This window comes from Gopherus evgoodei, chromosome 1 (assembly GCF_007399415.2).
Source record: "Gopherus evgoodei ecotype Sinaloan lineage chromosome 1, rGopEvg1_v1.p, whole genome shotgun sequence".
Classification (NCBI taxonomy): Eukaryota; Metazoa; Chordata; order Testudines; family Testudinidae; genus Gopherus; species Gopherus evgoodei.
The window spans coordinates 3,642,699-3,666,103 of NC_044322.1; the positions used below are offsets into that span (position 1 = coordinate 3,642,699).

A 23,405-nucleotide genomic window follows, 5' to 3' on the forward strand; every position below is an offset into this window, starting at 1 on the left:
CTGTCAGTCCTGCTGCTCCTGCTTTCTAGCTCTCTAGGGCAGAGGTTCTCAACCGTTTTCCTTCTGAGCTCCCCGCTCCCCTCCAACATGCTATATAAACTCCATGGGCCACCCTGCCACAACGGCTTTTTCCAGTAGATTAAGAACCAGGGCCGGTGCTAGGGGGTAGCTGTCATGGAGTCCCCGGGCGATGCTCTGGAACTGCTCCCCACCAAGCCAGGCAGGACTCTGGGGAGCCTCCTCTCCCTTGGAGCAGACTTGTTCAGGGCGAGACGCTCACATGTCTTCACCTCCTGGGTCTTTCCTTGGAGCATTCAGCATCCTCTGCCCCTCTGGGCGCTTCCCACAGTGAGCCCACCCAGGCGGGATCCTGGGGAAGCCACAGGGTCCTGCACCCCCACTTCACAGTCAGACGTGACTCTCAGCCAGCCAGTAAAACAGAGGTTTATTCGATGACAGGAACAGGGTCTAAAACAGAGCTTGTAGATACAGCGAACCAGACCCCTCGACCGGGTCCATTCTGGGGGGCAGTGAGCCAGACCCCCCCATGTCTGCACTTCACTCCTCAACCCTAGCCAGCTCCAGACTAACAACCCCCTCCAGCCCCTCCTCTCTGCTCAGCTCCTTTCCCGGGCTAGGAGGTTACCTTTGTCTCCAACACCTTCAGCTGGCACCTTTGCAGGGGAGGGGCTCAGGCCATCAGTTGCTAGGAGACAGAGTGCCAGGCATTTAGGTGCACTGGCCCCTTGCTCTGCAGCAATCACACACCCTTATTCCACCATCTCGATACTTAAGAGCTGCATAGGGGACACTGAGGCACCAACACAGTATTCAGAGCAAACATTAAGAACATTCCCAGTTTGTCACAGTAGCAAGCAGAGCAATTGCCCCACGCCGCAGGGCTCCCTGCGAAGCTAAGTTGCTCAGGCTTCGGCTTCAGCTCTGAGCAGCAGGGCTCGGGATTTGCCTTTCTGCCCTGAGCCCCAGTGAGTCTAACGCTGGCCCTGCTCTCTGGTTTATTTTGGCAGACCCCCTGAAACCTGCTCGCAGCCCCCTAGAGGGGCCCAGACACCTGGTTGAGAACTGCTGTTCTAGGGCTCCTTTGTAGCCCCCAGATGCTTCCCCATAGTCTATGGCCACCTGGTTTCAGCTCTGAGAGCCTGCAGGCATCTCCCTCTGCTGCTTTTCACCTTCTACCCTCTGCAGCCTTCTCTGGCCTCGGCTCTCTCTGGCTCAGGAAGGGCAGTTTGCTAGCCCCTCTACTGACTTTCCTGCTAATTCCTCCCTCTTTCCAGGAAGGGCCTGCAGAGAGCTGTCTGCAGCTCTCCCTGGAGGCGACCTCCAGACTCCTGACTTCACCTGATTCATCCTCACCAGGGCTTTCCCACTGGGTCTGTTATAGCCTCCAGTGCTGCCAACTTGGGAGCGCCTGCTCTGGCACAGGGGCGCTGGATCTACTTCATTTACTGGGGCCAGCCATGCTGTTACAGGTATGTTCAATACAATTTTAAAAGGTGGCACATTCAAAACCTGATCAAACAAAATGCTTTTTTTTTCACGAGACATACAATCAGACCGTGGAACTCACTGCCACTGGATGTCTTTGAGGTCAAGAACTCAGCAAGGTTCAAAGACTAATGGGACACTGACATGGATATAAAGAATATCCAGGGTTATCGTAATTAGTGACAATAAAGCTGTTGGCAGAGAGATGAACCTTATGCTTCAGGGTTTAAATCAGTCTCTAATTAGTTGTCCTCCTGATCTGTAATAATGGGGTGGGAAGGGGGAGCAGATTATCCCACAACTGCTGCGGTGCGGTTTTTAACTCTGCCTTTGAAGTACCTGGTGTTGGCCACTGTCAGAGGCAGGACTCTGGGCTAGTTGGGCCATGGATCTAATGCAGTCTGGCCATTGCTACCTCCCTGTGTAGCAGTCTCCATTATGGATGCCCCTACACCTGCCCCTGATGAGATTCCCTTTGAGTCTAACACCAGCTTGGATAACATTGTCCTCTTCCCCCAGATAATGCCCTGTCTCTGGCTGCCGCACACGAATTCACGTTACTGTCTCTTTAAGTGGTCTAGGCACAGCACTGCTGCCTCTGTGTTCCTGAGTTCTTTTCGAGCTGTCTTTCTTCTACTGTCTGGATGAAGGGCCCCCTGGTGCTGCTGCTGCAGCCTGCTTCTCTGCTGGGCTGTCTGCTCCCAGCCCTCTGGTTGCTCTGAGAATGGGATCCCAAAAAGCTAACTGCTTTGCTGGCCTGGGAGGGCCCCTTTGAAAGGATTTTCCCCTGTCTTCCTCTTGGCCAGCAGAGAGGTGGACAGAGAGTAGTCCCATTAAGTGGGGTACAGTCTGGGCTCAGCAGATTCCACATACTGTCTCTTGCTCTGATGGGGCGGCGTTCTCCCACCTGTGCAGGTTGAAGGTCCAGAAATCTGGAGATGTGATACAAATTACTTATAATCTCCTGACTGCACATTCACTAAATATGTGGTGCCTCATTAAATTAATTTGGAGTCAGCTGCTTTTGATCTGACATAGGGAGCTTTTATTATAAATCTAAATTATCAGCATTTAAATATCAATCGGTTTGCACTTGATTCATGGAGATCTGTCCACAGCACCGAGCACTGCTAGTGAATTTCTCCACTGTCGCTGTGTTCAGACATATTTGTACTATGGTGGTAACAATCTAGGGCAAGACAAATGTTCTGTCTGTCCTGTAATGTATCCAGCATTCTCTGCTTGTGTGTAAAATCTTACTTGTTTCTAAAAGAAGCATAATTGTGTGGGCAAAAAGCTAACAGCTGATGTCAGTTTCCAATCCCAACACAAATGTAACGCAGAATTTCAAATCTTTTTGGGAGTGGCAATTAAAGTTCATTGCAAAAGGCCAAGGTGTTTCTTGAATTATTTCCCCCTTGGAGGACACCAGAAATCCTGAGGAACGGACTCACCCCAGCCAGTAGTTACAAGCAGTATTCAGAAGCACTGCTAAGAGCCAGGAGACATTCGCTGACATTAAAAGTGACAAAGACAAAAGGAAGTGCCTTTTCACACATCTGTGTCCGCTGTAGAAAGCCACTGAGGCTGAGTATGTAATGAGATTCAGAAAGGGGCTGGACATTTAAGAGCTTTATATCAAGAATACCCAGTTATCATAATTAATGACAGCCAAATATTTTGGCAGGGTTATTAAACTCCATGCTTCAGGATCTAAGCCAATCTCTAACCATTAGAGACCAAGGTGCGACCTACTTGGGATGCGCATTATCCCAATCTTCTATTGCAGGGTTCTTATTCCTTTCTCTGAAGTGTCTAAGGTCACAGACAACATACTGGAACAGCACCAAATCTACATTACAAAGCTTAGTTGGCCCACCATGTTGGTAAGGGGTATGCAAAAAGACACACGTCCAGTGATACGAATCTGAGTTTCTCTCAATCCTTTTTTGGTTGGTTGGTTAAGACGTGAAGCATGTTTGTGAAGAAATGACAAACAGACCCATCATGGCTAACGAGGAAGGAGAGTCCCCGGGTCAGACAGAGTCACTGCCTCTGTGGTCACATGGAGCAGGAATGACCCTTGTGACTCAGGAGAGGGTTGTGGCTGCCGCTAAGGGTGTCAACAGCAGTATGTGCTCTGGTGATGTTTCATGGCCGGCTGCTAGCCCAGATGCCTCAGGTAGCGTGTGGGAGTGGCTGTGATCTCTGATCTGGGTTCTCACACTCGTGGGGCTGCGATAGCAGAGGTGGCCAGGTTCCCTCCCTCCCCCTCCTTTAAGATCATCTTAATTATTTTAAACTAGTGGCTGAAGGCGCTGGCAGCAGTCAGCCTGCGTTTAAATGGAAGTCATTGCAACATACTCTCGTAAGAGTACAATTGTTAGTGTCCTGTATGGGTGGTTGTTTTTTTTTCTGTAAGTTCCCGGTTGCTGTAGCAGCATTTGAGGAAGTCCCTCAGCAAGCAGAACACCCGTAGCTAACTGTGACAGTGGAGGAAGCTAGAGAAGGAGGAATGGAGTGCCAGGCTTCAGAATTCAGATATCACAGCTAAAAAAAAAAAAGGTACTGCATTATTTACTTATGGGGTTTTTTTGCTTGGATAAAAAGCCTGTTGGGGTGAAGAAGGGAAAGAATTGAGTGTCGGAGCAGTTTCTTCATCTTGATTGCCTGGCAGAGTGTAGGGGCTGGAGTGAAGGGGCTGCCTTATTTGTGAGACGGAAACTTGATAAGACAGGCCTTTGATAGGGAATCTTAATAAAACAGCATGCATGGATGGATGATAACACTTTTATTTGCCGCTTAGCCTCTGTTCTATCAACTGATCCCATAGCTTCCTGTAGATTCAGCTAATTCGGCCACCGAGAGAAATAGCAGCAGAGAGGCAGAGGAATCATGAGGCGGGTAGGAAATGTTTGTTACTGAGTAGGATTCAATACACAATAGAGAGACGGAGAACACGCCTGTAAAGGGAAGCCGCATGGGGCAATGGCTAAAGCGTGGGGCTGGAAGATAGGACACCGGGGTTCTCTTTTAGAGTGATCTTGGTGAAATAGATCCCCTCTTCTGTGCCTCGGTCTTCCCATCAGTAAAATGGAGATAATGCTGGTGTACCCCACAGGGGTGCTGTGAGGCTAAAGAGTGAGGATCATGCCGCTCCCCTACCATCACAAAACGTTTTAAGATCTATGGATGGAATGTGCGGAGCAGAATTCACCCTGTTTCAGGTGACTCTGGTTGTTTTCTGCTTGGCCTTTCTTTGCCCGATTCAGAGCTGGAAGTTGCAAGTGGGCTGTCATGCTGTGTTCTCTTTTCATTTTGGTGGTTTATCCAGGAGCTGTCTTAAAGCACTTTTCAGTTCCTGTTTCTTTTATCTCGTGTTTGTGGTGGGGAGTTGCTGCATCGCTTGATCAGGTTCATACTTTTCCCTGAGGTGGGCTGCCAGGCCTGTGCTCAGACCCATAGGCTTGCACGTAATGGATGCTCCTTCCCATTTAATCTGTGGCTGGATAATTCCGGGCGGTTCGGAGGGGTCCATGGTGACTTGAGCTAGATTGGCCGTGAAATCAGTGGCACTAGAGTTGAAATCTCTGTGTCAGGTTGCATAGCCACCTTCCATCTCAGCCTCCCGTTCATGTCTGTCCATCCCCTTTCTTTGCAATGCCATCTGAACACCAAACCAGCTCTGCAAATGCACCTCAGTTGTGACCTTCCATACCCCTGCTACTCCAGTCCTTCTCTGCTCCTCCTTTGCCAATGCACAGCTCTCCTGCCCTGCCATAGTCCTAATTCCCCCATATGTAGCTCTGCAGAGGCATCTCAACCTGCTTCTACCCACAGTGCACATGCCGGTCCCCCTGACAATAAGACTTCAAGGCCTCTCCCATCACCATGCATTCAGCTATTTGTCATTGTAACGTGCTGTACTGCCTTGTACTCCAGGGCAGAACTACCCTTTGCATTGTTGGTAGTTCCCATATCACTCTGATTTGCATGAGCAAACTTCGGCCATGTGGGTGCTAATCAGATGCACCGGGGCAAGGTGAAAGGAGCTGTTAAAGTGCCCGTGTGTTCCTCACAGTATCCTCCAATTCGACTGTCAGCTCCTGGCGCCTTCCTACCTTGGAGTGCTTGTTGATTAAATAATTACAGACGCAGGCCTGGCTCAGTAGCGGCGTATCAGGAGGGTTGTGTAAGTTATGCAGTGGTATGTGAGTATCAGTCGTCGGGTACTTGTATGCTGCAGCCCGTTGGGTAGACAGACATGTGCTAGCTCAACTTGGGCTTATGTGCTAAAAACAGCAGCGTAGCTGGGAGTAGCTGTGGCTGGCAGCTCAGACTCACTGCCCAAGTACAAACCCGCTGGGAGCCTGTGGGTATGTATTCCGGTGGCTAGCCTCAGTCACCACCCATGCTATCCCTGCCTACCCTGCTCCTTTTAATGTGCTAGCTCCCAGTTGCAGTGTAAATGGACCTTCGTGGTCCTAGGTAGGTCCCATTCAGTATAGAGGAGGTTAAGCCTGTGCTACACCTGTGATGACGGGGTTGAATAAAGGTGTCTGTTGAGCTACTTTGAACTCAGTCTAGAGCTTCTGAAACTTGCCTCTGAATTTGCCCCAGAGCGTGGGGTTAAAAGCTGTGACCCTTGCAGTGCAATCTGTCGTGCAGCATAGCTTGAATCCTACTCTCTTCAAAGTCCCATGGGAAAATATGCTGCAGCAGCAGTGAAACCTGCCTTCAGGAACCTCTCCAGAGTCTGGCGCTGGTCTCCTAATAGAGGTGGAGTAGAACTGTGATCCACGGGCCAGATGCAAAGAGGAGTGTGAGCTGGTGAAAACTGTGCTAAGGGGCATGTTACACCAACTTAGAGAGGGCCCAATTCCTCATGGTGTGGGGAATCCAGCCTGCTGTCCACAAGCTCTTTCAGCTCTGCAGGGCTAGTGAATGCTAGGGGCAGTGGGGTTTCACAGGTGTCACTGAGGGGGGCAGCTACGATGCCGTGCTGTGCCTCCAGGGCTAAAGTGGCTGTAAACCAGCTTTGTACAGTCCCTGGCATAAATTAGAGCAGGCCCAGGGGTGCGCTAATCTATAGCCGTCTCAGATAGGGCTGTCTGTAGGCTGCTCCGCGGTCAAGAGCAACCCGGAATCTCTGTAGGGGTGTGTGCTATGGAGCTTCTCTGACATTTCCCCTCCCACCCTGATAGGCCTTGTGTAAAGGGGACATGGCAGGGCCTTTGATGGCAGCCCCGCACTGTAACTGTGCCGGGGAAATTCCCCTCTGAACTTTTGGGCCCAGTTCTGGCTCCTCTTCTCTGTCAGAGAGGTAAACGGCACGGGGCCTGGGAGAGACTCTATCCCAGAATTCTTGTTGGTGATGTGTGAACCACAAGGAACTCAGCTTGGCTTTCGGATCTCGATTGTAATTTGCATAGCTGGCAGTCAGAAAAAACCCCTTCTTGATGCACGTAAACTGATCAAATCTAATCTGGACTAGTGGAGAAGCGGCAGCCGTGGGACCCCAGGAAGGGCTTGTTTGCACAAACATCTAGTTTGCAGCGAGCGGTTAGTGCACTTTCAGCGAGTCCTCTCGGAAACAGGGCTAATCAGAGCACGTAATGAACTGCTAATGTGCACCAGCAAAAGCCACATGAACAGTTAGTCCATGGCAGGCTAGTGCAGGGTAGATTCACACCCCAACTAACGGTTCGTGCAGACACACTCAAAGCCATTGTGTCACAGCAAACAAAGTCACGCAGTTGTGGATAAACAAATGATCCGAATAATAGACAGTCCTGAGCCTGCCTCACTCAGGGATCAGGAACTAAACGGTTAATAAACCTCCAAGCCCCCTGCAAGGTGGATGATCTGTATCCCAATGAGGAAACTGTAAACCCGAGTGAGTCCGTCCAAGGTCCTAGCGTCAGCTAGGGGCAGAAGTGGGACCAGGGCCAGGCCTATGGTTCTACTCTGACCACGCTGGGCCTGCAGTGCCTTTTGCTTAGGGAAACGTGAGGTATTATTTCTCAGTGACCCAGATCACTCATTTAGCTGGTGCATTGTCTCCTGATCAAAAGGGAGGGTGTCTGTGTGACAGTAATTTTAACTGGTCCCTGTGGGTCACTTTCATGCCTCTCCTTCTGCTGCAGACTCCTTTTCCTGTGTTACTTAGAGGCTGTGAGATTTTCATGATAGTCTCTTGCCAATCTCTTCAGTCTGGGTTGCCTAATCTGGGGAGGAATGCATTTTGTAAGCCGTGGTGGGATTTGTGGCAGCACAATGATCTCCCTATACGTGCCAAGCCCCTCTCCTGTGTACTGGGTGAGATACACTATGACATACTCTACTGTGTAATAGCCTTACAGGGGTAAAAGGACAAAAACACTTTGCCTGCCTAGTGGTTTACAGACACTAAAGAGTTAATCCTCAGAGGGTCCCCCTTCTGAGCTGTGTAGTCCTGATTTTATAGGTGGGGAAACTGAGGCACTGAGCAGTTCACATTAACCTTTTTAAACCTTGAGGCAGGGCCTGCCCAGTATGTGGGTAACTATTCTCCCGCCCCTGGGAGGTGGCTGCTGAACATAAGAACATAAGAACGGCCGTACCAGGTCAGACCAAAGGTCCATCTAGCCCAGTATCTGTCTACCGACAGTGGCCAATGCCAGGTGCCCCAGAAGGAGTGAAGCTAACAGGCAATGATCAAGTGATCTCTCTCCTGCCATCCATCTCCATCCTCTGATGAACAGAGGCTAGGGACACCATTCTTTACCCTTCCAGGCTAATAGCCATTTATGGACTTAGCCACCATGAATGTATCCAGTTCTCTTTTAAACATTGTTATAGTCCCAGCCTTCACAACCTCCTCAGGTAAGGAGTTCCACAAGTTGACTGCGCTGTGTGAAGAAGAACTTCCTTTTATTTGTTTTAAACCTGCTGCCTATTAATTTCATTTGGTGACCCCTAGTTCTTGTATTATGGGAATAAGTAAATAACTTTTTCTTATCCACTTTCTCAACATCACTCATGATTTTATATACCTCTATCAGATCCCCCCTTATTTACCTCTATCATATCCCCCCTTAGTCTCCTCTTTTCCAAGCTGAAGAGGCCTAGCCTCTTTAATCTTTCCTCATATGGGACCCTCTCCAAACCCCTAATCATTTTAGTTGCCCTTTTCTGAGCCCAACGGTTTGGTCTGATTTTTCAATGGGTGCTTTTTTTTTTTGTGATTTAATTTTTTATTAATTTTCATCAAGAAACAAACATTAGAATATACAAAAAGTTAAATGACCTACAGCTTGTATATGGGACCAAAGACCACATGTCACAGGATAGCCAATACAATTATGCAATTATGCAATTTGATGTCTTGTAAAAGCTGCATGCCCAGACAATGCAAAATCAGACTGTTGCACAGACTTAACACCTTAGGGTGGGGATAACAATACAAAAATAAAGACATACACATAGAGGCAAAAAGGGAAGGAGAGGACTGGTGGAGAGGGCCAGGAAGAGGATGTGAAATCACAGAGAGGTCAGGTGGAATGGGCGTCTGGCATAATTTGACTCGTCTCAGCATTCTTTCGCCAAATGTATCAAGAAACAGAGTCCACATTTTTTCAGATTCATATCCTTGCTCTCTACCTCAATGAGCTATTCCTTCCTTTGCTGCTAACTCAAACCAGTCTGACTACCTCTGCTCAGGTCTGGGCATTAGCCTACTCCTCCCTTTTTGTCAAATTGTGCGCTTGGTAATCAGCGCAGCCCTCAGGCACCAGAGTCTTGGCACTGGAGTAAAACCCAGCATAGTAGGTACGTAAGTTAGGATATACTTTTCCACTGAGCGTTACTTGCTGAAGACAAGCACTATTTTCACTTGTGTCAGCCTACCACTTTCCACGGTTGCCGGCCTGTTGGACAGTCGCATAGCACGTGCGTCAGGGTTCCTTCTTCTGTATTACAGTACCAGCAAACACCAGAGGACAAGGCCTCCATCTTGCACAGCACTGTTGCAGGCATAGCCGAGATTGTGCATTGCCATTGCCGTTAAGGACTGAGATGACTCGCTTTCCCATAGAACTCCAGAGTAATAGAAACAATGAGGAGTCCTAGTGGCACCTTAGGCCTTGGCTACACTCACACTTTACAGCGCTGCAACTGGGGTGTGAAAACCCTCCCCCCCCGAGCGCTGCAAGATACAGCGCTGTAAAGCGTCAGTGTAATCAGGGCAGCAGCGCTGGGAGCGCGGCTCCCAGCGCTGCACGCTACACCCGTAAGGGATGTGGTTTACATGCAGCGCTGGGAGAGCTCTCTCCCAGTGCTGCCGCTCTGACTACACTCACACTTCAAAGCGCTGCCGCGGCAGCACTCCCGCAGCACTGCCGGGGCAGCGCTTTGAAATTCCAAATGTAGCCATACCCTTAGAGACTAACAAATTTATTTGGGCATAAGCTTTCATGGGCTAGAACCCACTTCATCCGATGCATGGAGTGGAAAATACAGGAGCAGGTATAAATACATGAAAAGATGTGAGTTGCCTTACCAAGTGTGAGGTCATGGCTACCAGACTAATAGAGTTCCTCTTTGCTAGTAGAGTGTCCTAGAGCTGCTGGACCAAACCGATATGTTAGCAAGTATTTTAATTGTAGGTATTGCTGCTCCACAGAGGGTGGCAGGTCGTATTGTTGCTTTTGTGTTAGAAAAGAGACACAGCCCTCATCCCCGACTAATTGGAAAACCTGTATGATGCCCTTGCTTAGCCAGTTCTTCCAAATTATAGGTTTTTTCCAGTTTTCAAATCTGGATGACCCCAGATAGCTGCTTTTGCATGACCGTGAGGATAAAATTGAATCTCTTACTTAGGATAGCCCAGACCTTTTGGTCAGCCACTGCTGACAGCACTTTATTTTTTTTCTATGGGACAAAAAGAGGAACCAAATCCACGGGGAGAACTGGATGCATTAGAATCATAGAAGATTAGGGTTGGAAGCGTCATCTAGTCCAACCCCTGCTCAAAGCAGGACCAACCCCAACTAAATCATGGCTTTGTCAAGCCAGGCTTTAAGCACAAGTATGGATGGAGATTCTACCACCTCCCTAGGTAACCCATTCCAGTGCTTCACCACCCTCCTACTGAAATAGTTTTTCCTAATATCCAACGTAGACCTCCCCCACTGCAGCTTGAGACCATTGCTCCTTGTTCTGTCATCTGCCACCACTGAGAATAGCCAAGCGACATCCTCTTTGGAACCCCCTTTCAGGTAGTTGAAGGCTGCTATCAAATCCCCCCTCCCCCCACTCTTCTCTTCTGCAAACTAAATAAGTCCAGTTTCCTCAGCCTCTCCTCGTAAGTCATGTGCCCCAGCCCGTTAATCACTTTTGTTGCCCTCCGCTGGACTCTCTCCAATTTGTCCACATTCTTCCTGTAGTGGGTGGGCCCAAAACTGGACGCAGTACTCCAGATGTAGCCACAGCAGTGTTGAATAGAGGAGATTGCTCCTACTAATGCAGCCCAATATGCCGTTAGCCTTCTTGGCAACAAGGGCACACTGCTGACTCATATCCAGCTTCTTGTCCACTGTAATCCCCAGGTCCTTAATACTCATTAATTTCCTCCCAGGTGGGCATGAGGGTGTTAGCATGCCAGGACCAATTTGACATCCGTGACATGATAAAAACTTAATACAGTAGTAGTTTTGTAGACTGGGAGCCCAACCCCGCCTGCCCTTGGCTATGGGGAGCTGGGTTTTTTTAAATGAGAGTTATGGACGTTGACCAGGGCCCCAAAGAAAGGCTCTAATAATGTTGATACATTTTCTAAAATAAAATGGAGGGATACATACCAGTAGGCTGCTTTAGAATATATAGGCGCCTAGGTAGAATATTCATTTGCATTGTCTTAACCCTTAAATGTGTCTTTATAGCTAGGTACTTTTAATTGCATCATTTTGGCTGTGGGAATTCCATTGAGGAGAAAGCCCCACTACATGACACCCAGGAGATTTCCCATAGTTACGATTTTTCCCAATTGATTTTGTAACCCGTTATTGCTCCACGTTTTTGAATTAGTGATAGGAGGGCTGGAATAGAGGTTCCTCATTTGGATATATACAAAAGGGTATTGTCTGCATATAACATCAATATATACTCCATGGAACCAAGCTGTACGCCTCATATATCTGGATGAGCTCATACAGCTGTTGCCAGGAGCTCAAAGGCTGAAGGTCTCCAAGGTCAGGTTGTTGGTTGTTGTCTGAGAGGGTGGGTGAGAATATAACAGTTGGATCCAGGAACTAAATGTGGGTCCAAATCCACATTTTTGTAGGGTCTAAAACACATACTTTAGTCCACTCTATCAAAAGCCTTTTCTGCATGTCAGGCTAATATGACTTGTGGTTTGTGGTCATCATATTTCACTGCTATCATATCAATGAGCTGTCGAAGGTTATAAGAGCCATGTTGGCCTCTGACAAACTCAACTTGATTTGGGTGTATGACAGAACCTTTTCCAGTCTCGTCATGAGAACTTTTGCCAACGTTTAGATGTCCCTATTAATAAATGAAACTGGCATCTAACTGGAACACAGTGTGGCATCTCTTCCTGGTTGAGGAATAATTGATGTTCGGGCTTCCCTCAGCATAAGGGAAAAGGTGCCTTCTAGGAGTGACTCATTAAACAGTTTAAGCATTTTGTCAGATAAGGAGGTGCCTATAGAATTTAGCAGGGAAGCCATCTGACCTAGGGGCTGTCCCCACTTTCATATTCTTAGTCACCTCGATTAAATCATCCTCCATGGCATGCGTCAAGGTTTCCATAGTGGGCTACAGAAATTTGCAGTCATGTAGTATTGCGAAAGAATTAATCTAAAGCATCTGCCGAGGGGTTTGTATCTAATTTGTACAGATCTTTATGGAAATTAAAGGACTCTATTGTTATCTTTAGCTGAAGGGCATAATTGACTATGATTGTCATAGATGGCCATGATTCTACACAGAGAGGTCTCTTGTACATGAGCAGTTGCCCAGTGGCAGTGCTAGACCCTTAGGTCTAGCCCCGGCTCTGAGTATGCCAGCAGCTTGCCAGCTTTTTCCTAGAAGTCCTGCCTGAGTGGGGTGAATTCAGCTCTAAAGCGAAGATTTAAATCTCTATCTACATGGCTGTTTCTCACCTGGATCTGGTGCTCTTTGAAGAGTATGAGGGGCATGATCAGAGATAGCAATTGCATTAATGGAGGAGTCATTTGCAGAATTAACCAAGTCCCCGAACGGCAAAAAGAAATCGACATGGGAATAGGCCCCATGTACCAGACAAAAGTAGGAATAATCCCTCCCCACTGGAGGTATAAATGCAGCTATCACATAATCCCAGATCTTTAAAGTGCAACTCCAGAGCCATTCCAGTTTGGCTGGCTTATGATCCTGAGGCTGAGCTAGATCTGTTCACAAAAGGATCAAGCACCTCACTTAAATCCTCAGCAGTCACAGGAGAGAGATAACTTAGGCTGGTCTAGACTAGGGGGTGGGGGGAGGGAGGGTGTCGATGTAAGATACGGCGACTTCAGCTACACTATTCTCATAGCTGAAGTTGCGTATCTTATTTCGACTACCTCCCGTCCTCACGGTGCGGGATCAACGGCCGCAGCTCCCCCGTTGACTCCGCTTCCACCTCTCAACGGGGAGCACGTTCGAGGATTGATTTAACATGTCTAGACGAGACACGATAAATCGATCCCCAATAGATCGATCGCTACCCGCCGATCCTGCAGAGCAGGTAGTGTGGACATACCCTTAGTAAAAAACCCACAAAAGGTTTCAGTGTCTCCAATAAAAGCACTACAGCTGCCTTTGCTTTCTTTAATGATGGCGACACCTTTTTTCTTTTAACTGGAATGTTGAGGCTCTTTACGTTCCAGGAGAGAAACTGAAGATTCAGGGCCAGTTGGCCGAGTTAAGAATTATTTTTGTGTATGTAGCCTTACAAACGAAGGTGATGGAATGTTTGGCTCCTTTGCTCTGTTGCTGCGGTTCCCAAACTGTTTTCTTCCAAGAACCCCTTTGGCATCTGACTGAATTTCCTGGACCCCTTCCATTTTTTATACCTAAGTTCTATTAGTTAGGTTGGCTTATTATTGAAAAAAAAAAGTATTGTTTTATTAAAATAAGTCTCACAAAGGAACCAAAAGTAAACAGTCTGCAATGGTTACAAGTTATCTTGTCGCCCTTATTTTCACTTTAACTAAAAGATATAGTCCTGAATGGGCAAGTACTGGTACTACCACAATGCTCCCAAAATGGTGTCCTCCAGGCGGCAAAAGTGCTGGAATATTGCGTTCCGGCCCCACTGCAGTACTCCTCTAGGGTGATTCCCTGCATAGTTCACGGCAGACCGCACCTTAGGAACCACTGCTGTTACATCCCATCCCTCCTCTCTGCACAGAAACCCACAAGCAGGCGCAGCCTATGGCTGAAATGTCTCAGACACTTCTTCCACAGATTTTGGATTGCTTTGCCAGATGCTTGCCACTTGCCCGGCTTCCCGGGAATGGGGAGGAGAGGGCTGCGGAGAGGGGGAAGGAAGAGCACAAAAGACAAATTAAAACAAAACCTAAAATCACAGAACGTACATACAGTAGAACAGGGCCTTCTTTAGGATTTATGGGGCCTTATGCAGTATTATTAAACTGGTTCCCGTATGACTGATGGGAGCCCGGGCTTGCATGTGTATTTTAGAGAAGGGAGGTCTTTTGAAGGATTTATTTAAAAAACTGTATGTCTGGAGATCCAGGCATTTAAGGCTAGAGATGAATACTCAGATTGTGCATCTAAAAAGCTATGCAAGGATTTTTTAGAGATCTGATTTTATAATCTTCAACAACACACTAATGAAATATTTTTAAGGCAAATTTTAAACTAAGGTCCTGTAAACTAATATGTTTGAGTAAATATTACAGTCATGCACAGCTGGCTTTGTCAGTAAATTCAGAAATGGACAGTATATACTAGGTTGGTGAATGCCTGTTAAATTGCTTCATTACCATTTAAAAGAACAGGAGTACTTGTGGCACCTTAGAGACTAACAAATTTATTTGAGCATAAGCTTTCGTGGGCTACAGCCCACTTCATCGGATGCATAGAATGGAACATATAATGAGGAGATATATATACATACAGACCCGCTCAGCCCGCTGCTGCTCTGGGGTTCCAGCTGCTGGCCTATTGCCAGCTGGGGTCACACTGCCGGTCCCACTAAGCACCCGCTGCTGGCCTGGGTGAATGAACCCCAGGCTGGCAGTGGGCTGAGACCCCAGCTGGCAGGAGCCAGTGGCTGAAACCCCAGAGGTGGACTGGTGGAGATGCTCAGCCCACCCCTGAAACCCCAGAGCTGGGCAGGCTGACCCGCTCAGCCCACTGCCGCTCTGGGGTTCCGGCTGTTGGCCCCTTACCAGCCGGGGTCCCCGCCACAGCCCCACTCACCTTGCTTCCAATTGGAGTTTCAGCGCAGGCCCCCTACCAGACAGGGTCCAGGCTTCTGGCCCTACTCAGCCCTACCAGCCACCAGCTCCACTCACCTCAGCTGCCGATCTAGGGTTCCAGCTGCTGACCTCCTGTCAGACGGTTATCAACTGATTACTCAGAAGCCTGTGTGCAGCTTAAAGTATCCAAATATGTGCCACCAGACACTGGAAAACACAGCAAGGAAAAGCAAGGGCAAGGATCACGCTAAACTAATAAGATCTGCATTTTAATTTAATTTTAAATAAAGCTTCTGAAACATTTTGAAAACCTTGTTTACTTGGTTATATATTATATATTAATATATAACAGTAGTTTGGTTATATATTATAGACTTATAGAGAGACCTTCTGAAAAACATTAAAATGTATTACCGGCACACAAAGCCTTAAATTAGAGTGTATACATGAAGACTCGGCGCACGACTGCTGAAAGGTTGCTGACCCCTGTTCTACTATATAACAAGCAAACTTCGTACCAGGCATAGAAGATCACCATGAAATGGCAACAATCATCAAAGACTTAACACTAGAAACAAAATGAAGCCAACATTTATTGGTTATCAGGCATCCTATGTTTCCCATACAGTAAAGTAGTGCCGTATATACTCGTTCGTTAGCCGGTTAGTTTATAAGCCGACCCTCCAAGATGGTTAGGTAAAAATAGCAAAAACTGTATGACCCTTTCATAAGCCGACCCTGTATTTCAGGGGTTGGCAAACTTTGGCTCCCGACCCATTAGGATAAGCTGCTGACAGGTCGGGATGTTTTGTTTACTTGGAGCATCTGCAGACATGGAGCCCCTCAGCTCCCAGTGTCCGCGGTTTGCTGTTCCCAGCCAATTCGCTCCCATTGGTTGGGAACAGCAAACCGTGGACACTGGGAACTTAGGGGCTCTGTACCTGCAGGCGCGCCAAGTAAACAAAATGACAATGTATTAGATATTCAATTCAATGATTCCATAGAATTTAAAATCATCAAATTTTGGTGTAGACCCATTTGTAAGTGGACCCCCGCTCTTTGATATGTCACTTTTTTACCAAAAATATTTGGCTTATGAACGCGTATATACGGTAACTACATTCTAAGGAGATGGAAAGGGAGCACACATTCTGCAAATGTACTATTTCCTAACTGGATATGTCAAGGATATTCCTGTGTATTACTCCCTAATTTGCAATCTTTTCAGTGTGCCAAACCAGCTCTGGGCCAGAGTTGTGGTAATACGGCTTGGTGCATTGAGTGAGACATTGTATGTGCTGGGTTTTACTTTCCCAGGGCCACTTATCCCCCTCCCGTTTCAATTTCTAATCGAACATTGTTTCCCTTCCCCATATTAAATAAACATTTAGCGCATGGGAGGGAATCTCACTGCTGCCGCATATGGTACATGACTGCACCAAAGAACACCCCCAACCAATCCAATTGAACAATTGTCTTCTTCCTCATTGACTTCAGACTTCACATCCTTGGGGTTTGGACTCATAGAAGGTGTTCGGGTGAGGGAAGAGGCTGAAGAAGTTGAAGGGGGATTTACAGTGATGTGGGGATAGCACAGCAAGGAAAAAGAGATTGCGGAGTGCGGGGGTGGGGAAGAGAAAGGCAGGGGATGTGGGGGAAAGGGACCAGCAAGGGCAGACTGAGAGGAAGGAAGTAGGAGGTGTCAGGGAGGGCAGAAATCACTGTTCACCTAACTCAGCAACCTACACTGGACTTCTCCTCTGCTCCGTCGGTCCACGGGGGGTACAGCTCAGTTGCTCAGCTCCTGTGCAGCTTGCCGGGAGCAGAGCTGCTTCTCACCTTGCTGGAACATGGGATGTCAAGCTGCCGGGCTTTGGGGCTCCTCTGTGCCTGGGCGGAGAGCCCTCGGACCTATCTTCCACCGATGAGATTCTCCTTTCTGTTTGATTCACCTGTCCTGTCTGTGCTGGCAGAGAGGAGGCGACAGTCAGCTGTATTGTGGGCTCGATATCTCCTGTGTCAGCAGCCACCCTCTCCAGCAGGGCCACCCTAGGGCCATCAGCTGCAGCTGTCTTGTTTGGGAGGAGTGGGGGGTATGGCTCTGCTCTCTTTGTTTTTCAGCTACTTGTAGAGCTCCCAGTGGACAAATCTTTGCCTGCTGACATTGTGGAGGTTTGGGGGAACCTGTTCCTTTATTGGGGGCTGGTCAGGGGCCCTGGTCTCTGGAGGGAAATGGAGATTAGTGGGTGGCTCTGGAACTCAAGGGATCTGCTTCTTTGTGCCACGCAGCTCACAGCCCAGTGGAGGCTTTTAAAAAACCATGAAGACCATGACACAGGCTAATAAAAACTGCAAGTCCACTCTGCCCCTGAGGAAGTGGTTAAGGAGATGCCCAGTCCTCCTTGGATGTTGGAACTGTCATAGCATTCCCTCTCAGATCTGAACCTTAGAGTTCAGAAAATGAGATACTAGCACCTGAATCCTCTAAGCTTAATTACCAGCTTAGATCGGATAGCACTGCCACCACCCAAAAATATAGTGTTTGGGGCACTCTGACCCCCCCAACCTTCCCTGGGGACCCCAAGAACCCAGATCCCTTGGGTTCTTAAAACAAGAAGAAATAAACCATTTCCAACCTCTTAATTCACCATTCAGAGAAGCATCTCCCTTCCCTTCCACAAAGAGGCAAGCAGATTCAAGGAAAACAGAGAGAGATTCTATCTCTCCTCCCTCCCGTCTCCCCCACCCGTCCTGGTGAGTTATCCCAATCCCCTGGAATAAAACAAGGGAAACAAGAAAAAAAAATCAATCAGGTTCTCTAAAAAGAAATCTTTAATAAAAGAAAGGAAAAAGTAAAGAATTATCTCTGTAACTTCAAGATGTAAATATTACAGGGTCCTATAGCTTACAGACACCAGAAAGAGACTTTCCCCCCAGTACCAATACAAATCAAAATATTCCCAGCAACTACACATATAAAAGTTAACCAGCCAGATCCACAATTGCAAATAGAGTAAAACAATCAAAAAGCCTAAACTGCCTGTTTTTACTTACTCTTTGAAAGGAAACTTAGAGAGCCTGTAGTAATGTCTGGTCTCTCCCTCCACCCAAATTTAAAAGTATCTTGTCTTCTGGTCAGGTGTCCAGTTCCCTGCTTGTAACCCTTTACAGGTACAAGAGACATTAACCCTTAACAATCTGTTTATGACAGGAACAACCCCGGTTTGTTTTTTCGCTGCAGTGCCAACCGTCTCTCGATGCAGATTTTCTTTTTGGAATTTTCTTTGACTTCTTCTTTTGGGCTAAATTGTTAACATCTGAAGAGTGAAAACAGCTGGGCTCTGGTGAATGATTTCCCTCTCTGCTGCCTACTGCTGTGTTTTGGATGATTGTAAAATTACTGTGAGCGTGCAGTAGCTGGCATCCTCAGCAAAGAAGCCATGGATGGACCAGCAGAAGCTCCAATAAGAACTCTGTGGTCCCAAATGAAGGGATCTGTTCAGTGCTTAATTTGTAATGAAAGAGGTGTCGGTGCTCAAGCAATGTTTTTACTTTCATAACTGACATGGGAAGCTCAGAGGTGGCGGGGCCCTGAACAGCCAGGCCCAGAGGTGGTGGGGCCCTGAACGGCCAGGCCCAGAGGTGACAGGGCTATGAACTGCCAGGCCTGGAGGTGCCGGGGCTCAGAACGGCCAGGCTCGGAAGTGCCGGGGTCCTGGTCGGCCAGGCCTGGAGGTGCCAGGGCTATGAGCTGCCAGGCCCGGAGATGCCGGGGCTTGGAACGGCCAGGCCCGGAGGTGCAGGGCCCTGAACAGCCAGGCCCGGAGGTGCCGGGGCCCTGAACTGCCAGGCCCGGAGGTGCCGGGGCTATGAGCTGCCAGGCCCGGAGGTGACGAGGCTGTGAACTGCCAGGCCTGGAGGTGCCAGGGCTCAGCCCTGGCAAGCCCTGGCACAAATTAGGCCCTGGATGTGTCTGGAGCATGAGAGGGGACCTGCTTCTCTCCTCCCCCATCTCTTTCAAGAAGGTGAGGCTCCGCAGGGAACAAGGTGTGTTTCTGGGGGCTATCAGTGCCTCCCTGAGTTTGCTCACCCATAGTGTGTGGGATTTGCAAGCGAGAGAGGCGGCCAAACCTGATGCCCTGCCCCTCTGATCAGCAGTTGGGGTGCTTTGGGGAGGTAGTGGGAATTTGTACAACAGCTCCTGCCTTTCCCATTAGGGGGCTGGTCAGTTCTGGGGCTGATTTCTTGCGGTGGGAAGCGCGTAGAAATGAGTGGTGGTATTATCTGCTGAATGCCAACAGTTAGCTTGGCACCACAGAGAAATAAACGCTCCTTGTCCTAGGAGCGTACAGTCAACATGCCTGAGCCAAAGCCCGTTGACTTCAGTAGGCATACTTCTGTTGATGACGGTGGGCTTCAGAGCTGGCTCTAATCAGACAATATAACCCGGACGTTGGTGACTAGAAGATGCTGTTAACAAAAGATGTTCTCAGGTTTTTTAGTTGGAAGGATAGTGAAGGACAGTTAATCTTTCTCACCCCAGAAGTGGCTGCATTTCAGTGAACGTAAAAAGAGCCATACTGAATCAGACCAATGGTCCAGCTAGCCCAGTACCCTGTCTCCTGACCATGGCTGGTGCCAGGTGCTTAAGAGGGAATGAACAGAACACACAGTTTCAAGTGATCCATCCCCTGTTGGCCAGTCCCAGCTTCTGGCAGTCACAGGTTTAGGTGGTGGATAATGAGCCCTTTGTAATCTGTTTATCAGGTTAGGAAAGTGTGCAAACTGCTTTGAGATGAAAGGTGCTCTCTGAATGCACGATATTAACACCAGGGTGCTGCTGGGTCCTATTGCGCTGCAGAGCCCTCCAGCAATGACAGAGTAACAAAATAAGAATTTCGAGTGTCCCAAATCTTAAAAACATCCCTGCTTTCATTTGGTAATGAGCCCCGGGACCCCTTAGCATGACTTGAGAGATTAGTGAATGGGAAGATGCAATACGAGCTGTTGATTTCTGCTTATCACTTAACTCCATTTGAAGTGAGGCTGTGGGAATGTTCTGAAGTTTCTTACATATGTGATGTCATTGCTTCACCAGCTGTGCTGTAATTGAACCAGCTATCGGTGCACAAGAACTCAGCGTACACGGTCTGTGATTGGCTTCGTGTAAAGCACAAGCGTTTGGTCTGGATAACTTACACGGATCTTGAAGCTTTTCCAGTTCTCCTTCCGGGTCTGTTCATTCTTGGTTGATGCAGGGTTATTTCTATAGTGGTTTCTATAAAGTTTTCCCCAAAATGAAAATGGTAACATGGGAGTGAAAGTTTGTCCAAGTTATTAGCAAAATGAGAGAAGTGGCTTCATTTTTCGAGTAGGCATGTTGGTTTAGATGTTCCTCAGACTTGGTGCCCTGTTGACTCAGAGGGACCAATCCCAAACTCTCTGACTTCAGTGGGGGCAGAACTGGTCCCAATATGAGCATGACCCTTGCAGTTGTATACTCCAGCCAGAATCCATTTACAGATGGCATTCCTTCCCCTAACACTTTGCTTCTTAAGTCTCTTCATTGTGGTTACAGAGCACATTGCAAACAGAGAGGGGTGCGAAACTCATCACCATAATGAGAAGATTTTTGTCCCAGTCCCTAATTTAATTGTTCTGTTCTGAATCTGCTCACTCCAGAAGTGACCAGTATATGGACCACTGAGGTGAGAAAACACCCGCCCTTCCTCCAGGGAATCAGGTATCTGCTCCTTTCTCCAAACACAGTCACGGGAGCTCTTCCTACCAAGTTCATCCAGCTTAATTGACTCCTGGAACACGGGCACTTTCATGTTGCAATAGACAGAGGCCAACGTCAGATGCTTCTGAGGAAGTAGTCCAGTCTCCATAATTCCCTGACTAATCAATACTGTGCCATGGAGGAAAATTTCTTCCCATTCCATGTGGCGATTGCTCTACGCATGAGGATCTATGGAGTTCGCAATTACACAGTGGCTCATTTTTATTCTAGCTGGCAGATGTATACTCTTATTATATGAACAGCTCATGCTCTTTAAAAATCTAACCAAGCTGTTGGCTTCATTCATATCCTGCGACAGCAAGTTTCACGGGTTAATTCTATGTTGCATAAAACTGTGTTGTTTTAGATTTGCATTGTTGGTTAAAATAAATAGACCTTATGGGATATAGCTGCAGAACGTTGGGTTAGGATGTAAGTGAAAGAGCCTTGAAGTCAGTTGCTTGGATTGTACATTGATGATTCTTTGCAAACTGGAAGGAATTCAGTGGGAGTCTTTTGACAAAAGAGGTAGCTGTAAACTGGGGTGTGTCTTTGGTGCCAGGAGATCTGAGTGTATTTGTGTGTAAAAGAGAAGGGAGTAGAGATATCATGGAAAGACCTATGATTCATTCACTGGCTGAAACACAGCTCTACTGGGTTGCTGGAGTGCCATGGGTTTCCTCTGCTGGTGCATGAGAGGGAGCGAGATTATTATAATGAGCACACACAGCTAGTGTAATGGGCTACATAACTAATTTTGGGAATAGCAGGATCTCTGTCCCAGCAGATTCTGTGTAAGAGCTGCCACAATTTTCTGTTTGTCCTCCAGGACACACTACTGCGTCACAGTGATGTTGTGTCATGACATCTTACTGTGACTGGGATGGGCAAACTGCTTTGGGTAAAATCAATGATTACCGGAACCTTCAGCTAAATCTCCAGCTGACTTTTTGCTGAGGTATGAAAAAGTTTGTTTAATTTCTATTTTTTCCCTGTCCTGTGACTCTGCTCGGTTCCATGAGGAGCCAAAGCAGAAGTTCCAGACGACAGCGCCAGAGAGCATTCTCACAGTATCTCTAACCAAGATGGATACACATGCGGTGCACAAATTTGTGAGAGTTTATGCTGAACCAGTACAACATCCCGGAAATAGCGGGCAGCATGTTGGTGGAGGTATTGTCTTTTTGATGTGGCATAAACAGAAGTCCCGACTACTGTGCCCATTAAAGATTTCCTGGCATGAGAGTTAGGGATCTTAACCGGGGGGTTTGTCCGAATTCCATTCTGGTAACCACTTCCTTCTGGCCTAAAATTCCCCTTAGCAGTTTCTGCTGTGAATGGAATTCTTCTTCACCTCCTGTCCTATGCTCTTGTGCATAGTTTCCCTTTATGGCAGTCTGTCCATCTGTATATCTATAGGGCCTCTAGATTGCTTGAGGCTTCAGGGCACTACCGTACTACAAAGAGTAAATAATCTTAAATAGCTTCTATGTGCCACTCCCAATGCAGGTGAGCTAGTGCCTTTGGACAGGTTTGAAGCACTTTGGGAGCATACAACCCCAGAAGCTAGGATTCCAAAAGGCCGGTTGTATCATCTAGTTTCTACATCTTGGGGTGGTGTAAGCTTGTTCCCTACAGAAGATCTTCTAGAGTGTTGTCCAGTCACCTTTTAAATGACTCAGGTGATGGAGCTTCCACCATGTCCAGTAGTTTGAGATCGCTGTCAGGACCCTTTGGGGTGTGAAGCATGCTAGGAGTGGATGTCATACCTTCTCTTCTCAAATCTAGGTGGCTAAAAAGCTGCTTGGAAGAGGCTCTTAGATCCTGTGGTGAGGAGCACCATAAACGTGGTTATAAAAGGAATCTAAATTAACCCATTCGGTCGGTAGGCAAGGACTATTCCTCCCCCTGTGGGTTTTCAGGAAGGGTGAGCTGAACTGGGAAAAGAAAAGAGATGTCCCATGGTGTTTTAAGGGGGAAGTTGCCATTTGAGAACTTGTCCATAGCAAGTGCCTGTGTTGGGCATTTTGATCGAGTTTGTATTATAAGGAAAAGTGAATTATGGCTCCTTTTGTGAGTGTTGAGTATGTGCCAGGGTGGATTAGTGGGTAGAGCCAGAAGAACTGGCTTCTGTTCTTCACTCTGGCTGGTCATGTTTCTAGTGGGCAGAGGGTATTAGGAGTCAAGACTCCTGGGTTCTCTTCCTGGCTCTGTTAGTAACAGGCTGTCTGACCTTGGTCAAGTTACAGAACCTCTTTTTTCCTGTAAAAATCAATACACCACAACTTGGCCAAATGCAGATCTCTGGAAAGTTTTATACATAGTTCCTGAAAAACATAGTGGGGCCATTGATAGAGTGGCCCAGTGTGCAACTTGTGTCACTGCAAATAGTGTGTGTGAAGGCAGGTGTCTCCAAAGAGGGGGCAATCTGAGGGACTGTTGGTTCCGAGCTCTGTAATGTCCACTTCTGAATGAGTGACAGACAGGGAAACATGCTTGGGTGCTTGCATGCAAAGTTGGATTTTGTGCTTCCTGCTCCTCCTGGTGAAATCTGCTTGCTTAAGACCCGTTGTTTATGCTATAAGTTTCTCGAAGGAAGTGATCGCTGGTTTTTTAAGCTAAATTGGCTACCCTGCGAAAATAGATAA

The 23,405-nt window shown here is 47.6% G+C and overlaps 1 protein-coding gene across 3 annotated transcripts in view; it reads left to right on the plus strand.

Annotated features, from left to right (window-relative positions):
- Positions 1-3,621: 3,621 nt before the first annotated feature.
- The window catches only part of ARAP1 (ArfGAP with RhoGAP domain, ankyrin repeat and PH domain 1), a 195,015-nt gene continuing 175,231 nt past the window's right edge, over positions 3,622-23,405 (plus strand). Inside the window, exons 1-2 of one of the 3 annotated variants that reach the window (XM_030556485.1) lie at positions 3,622-3,688; positions 3,929-4,071. The gene's annotated coding sequence lies outside the window, so the exon portion shown is untranslated. Of the gene's footprint in view, positions 3,689-3,741; positions 4,072-23,405 lie in introns of those variants that run through there. The other 2 variants (XM_030556495.1, XM_030556476.1) reach the window with 2 other exon arrangements.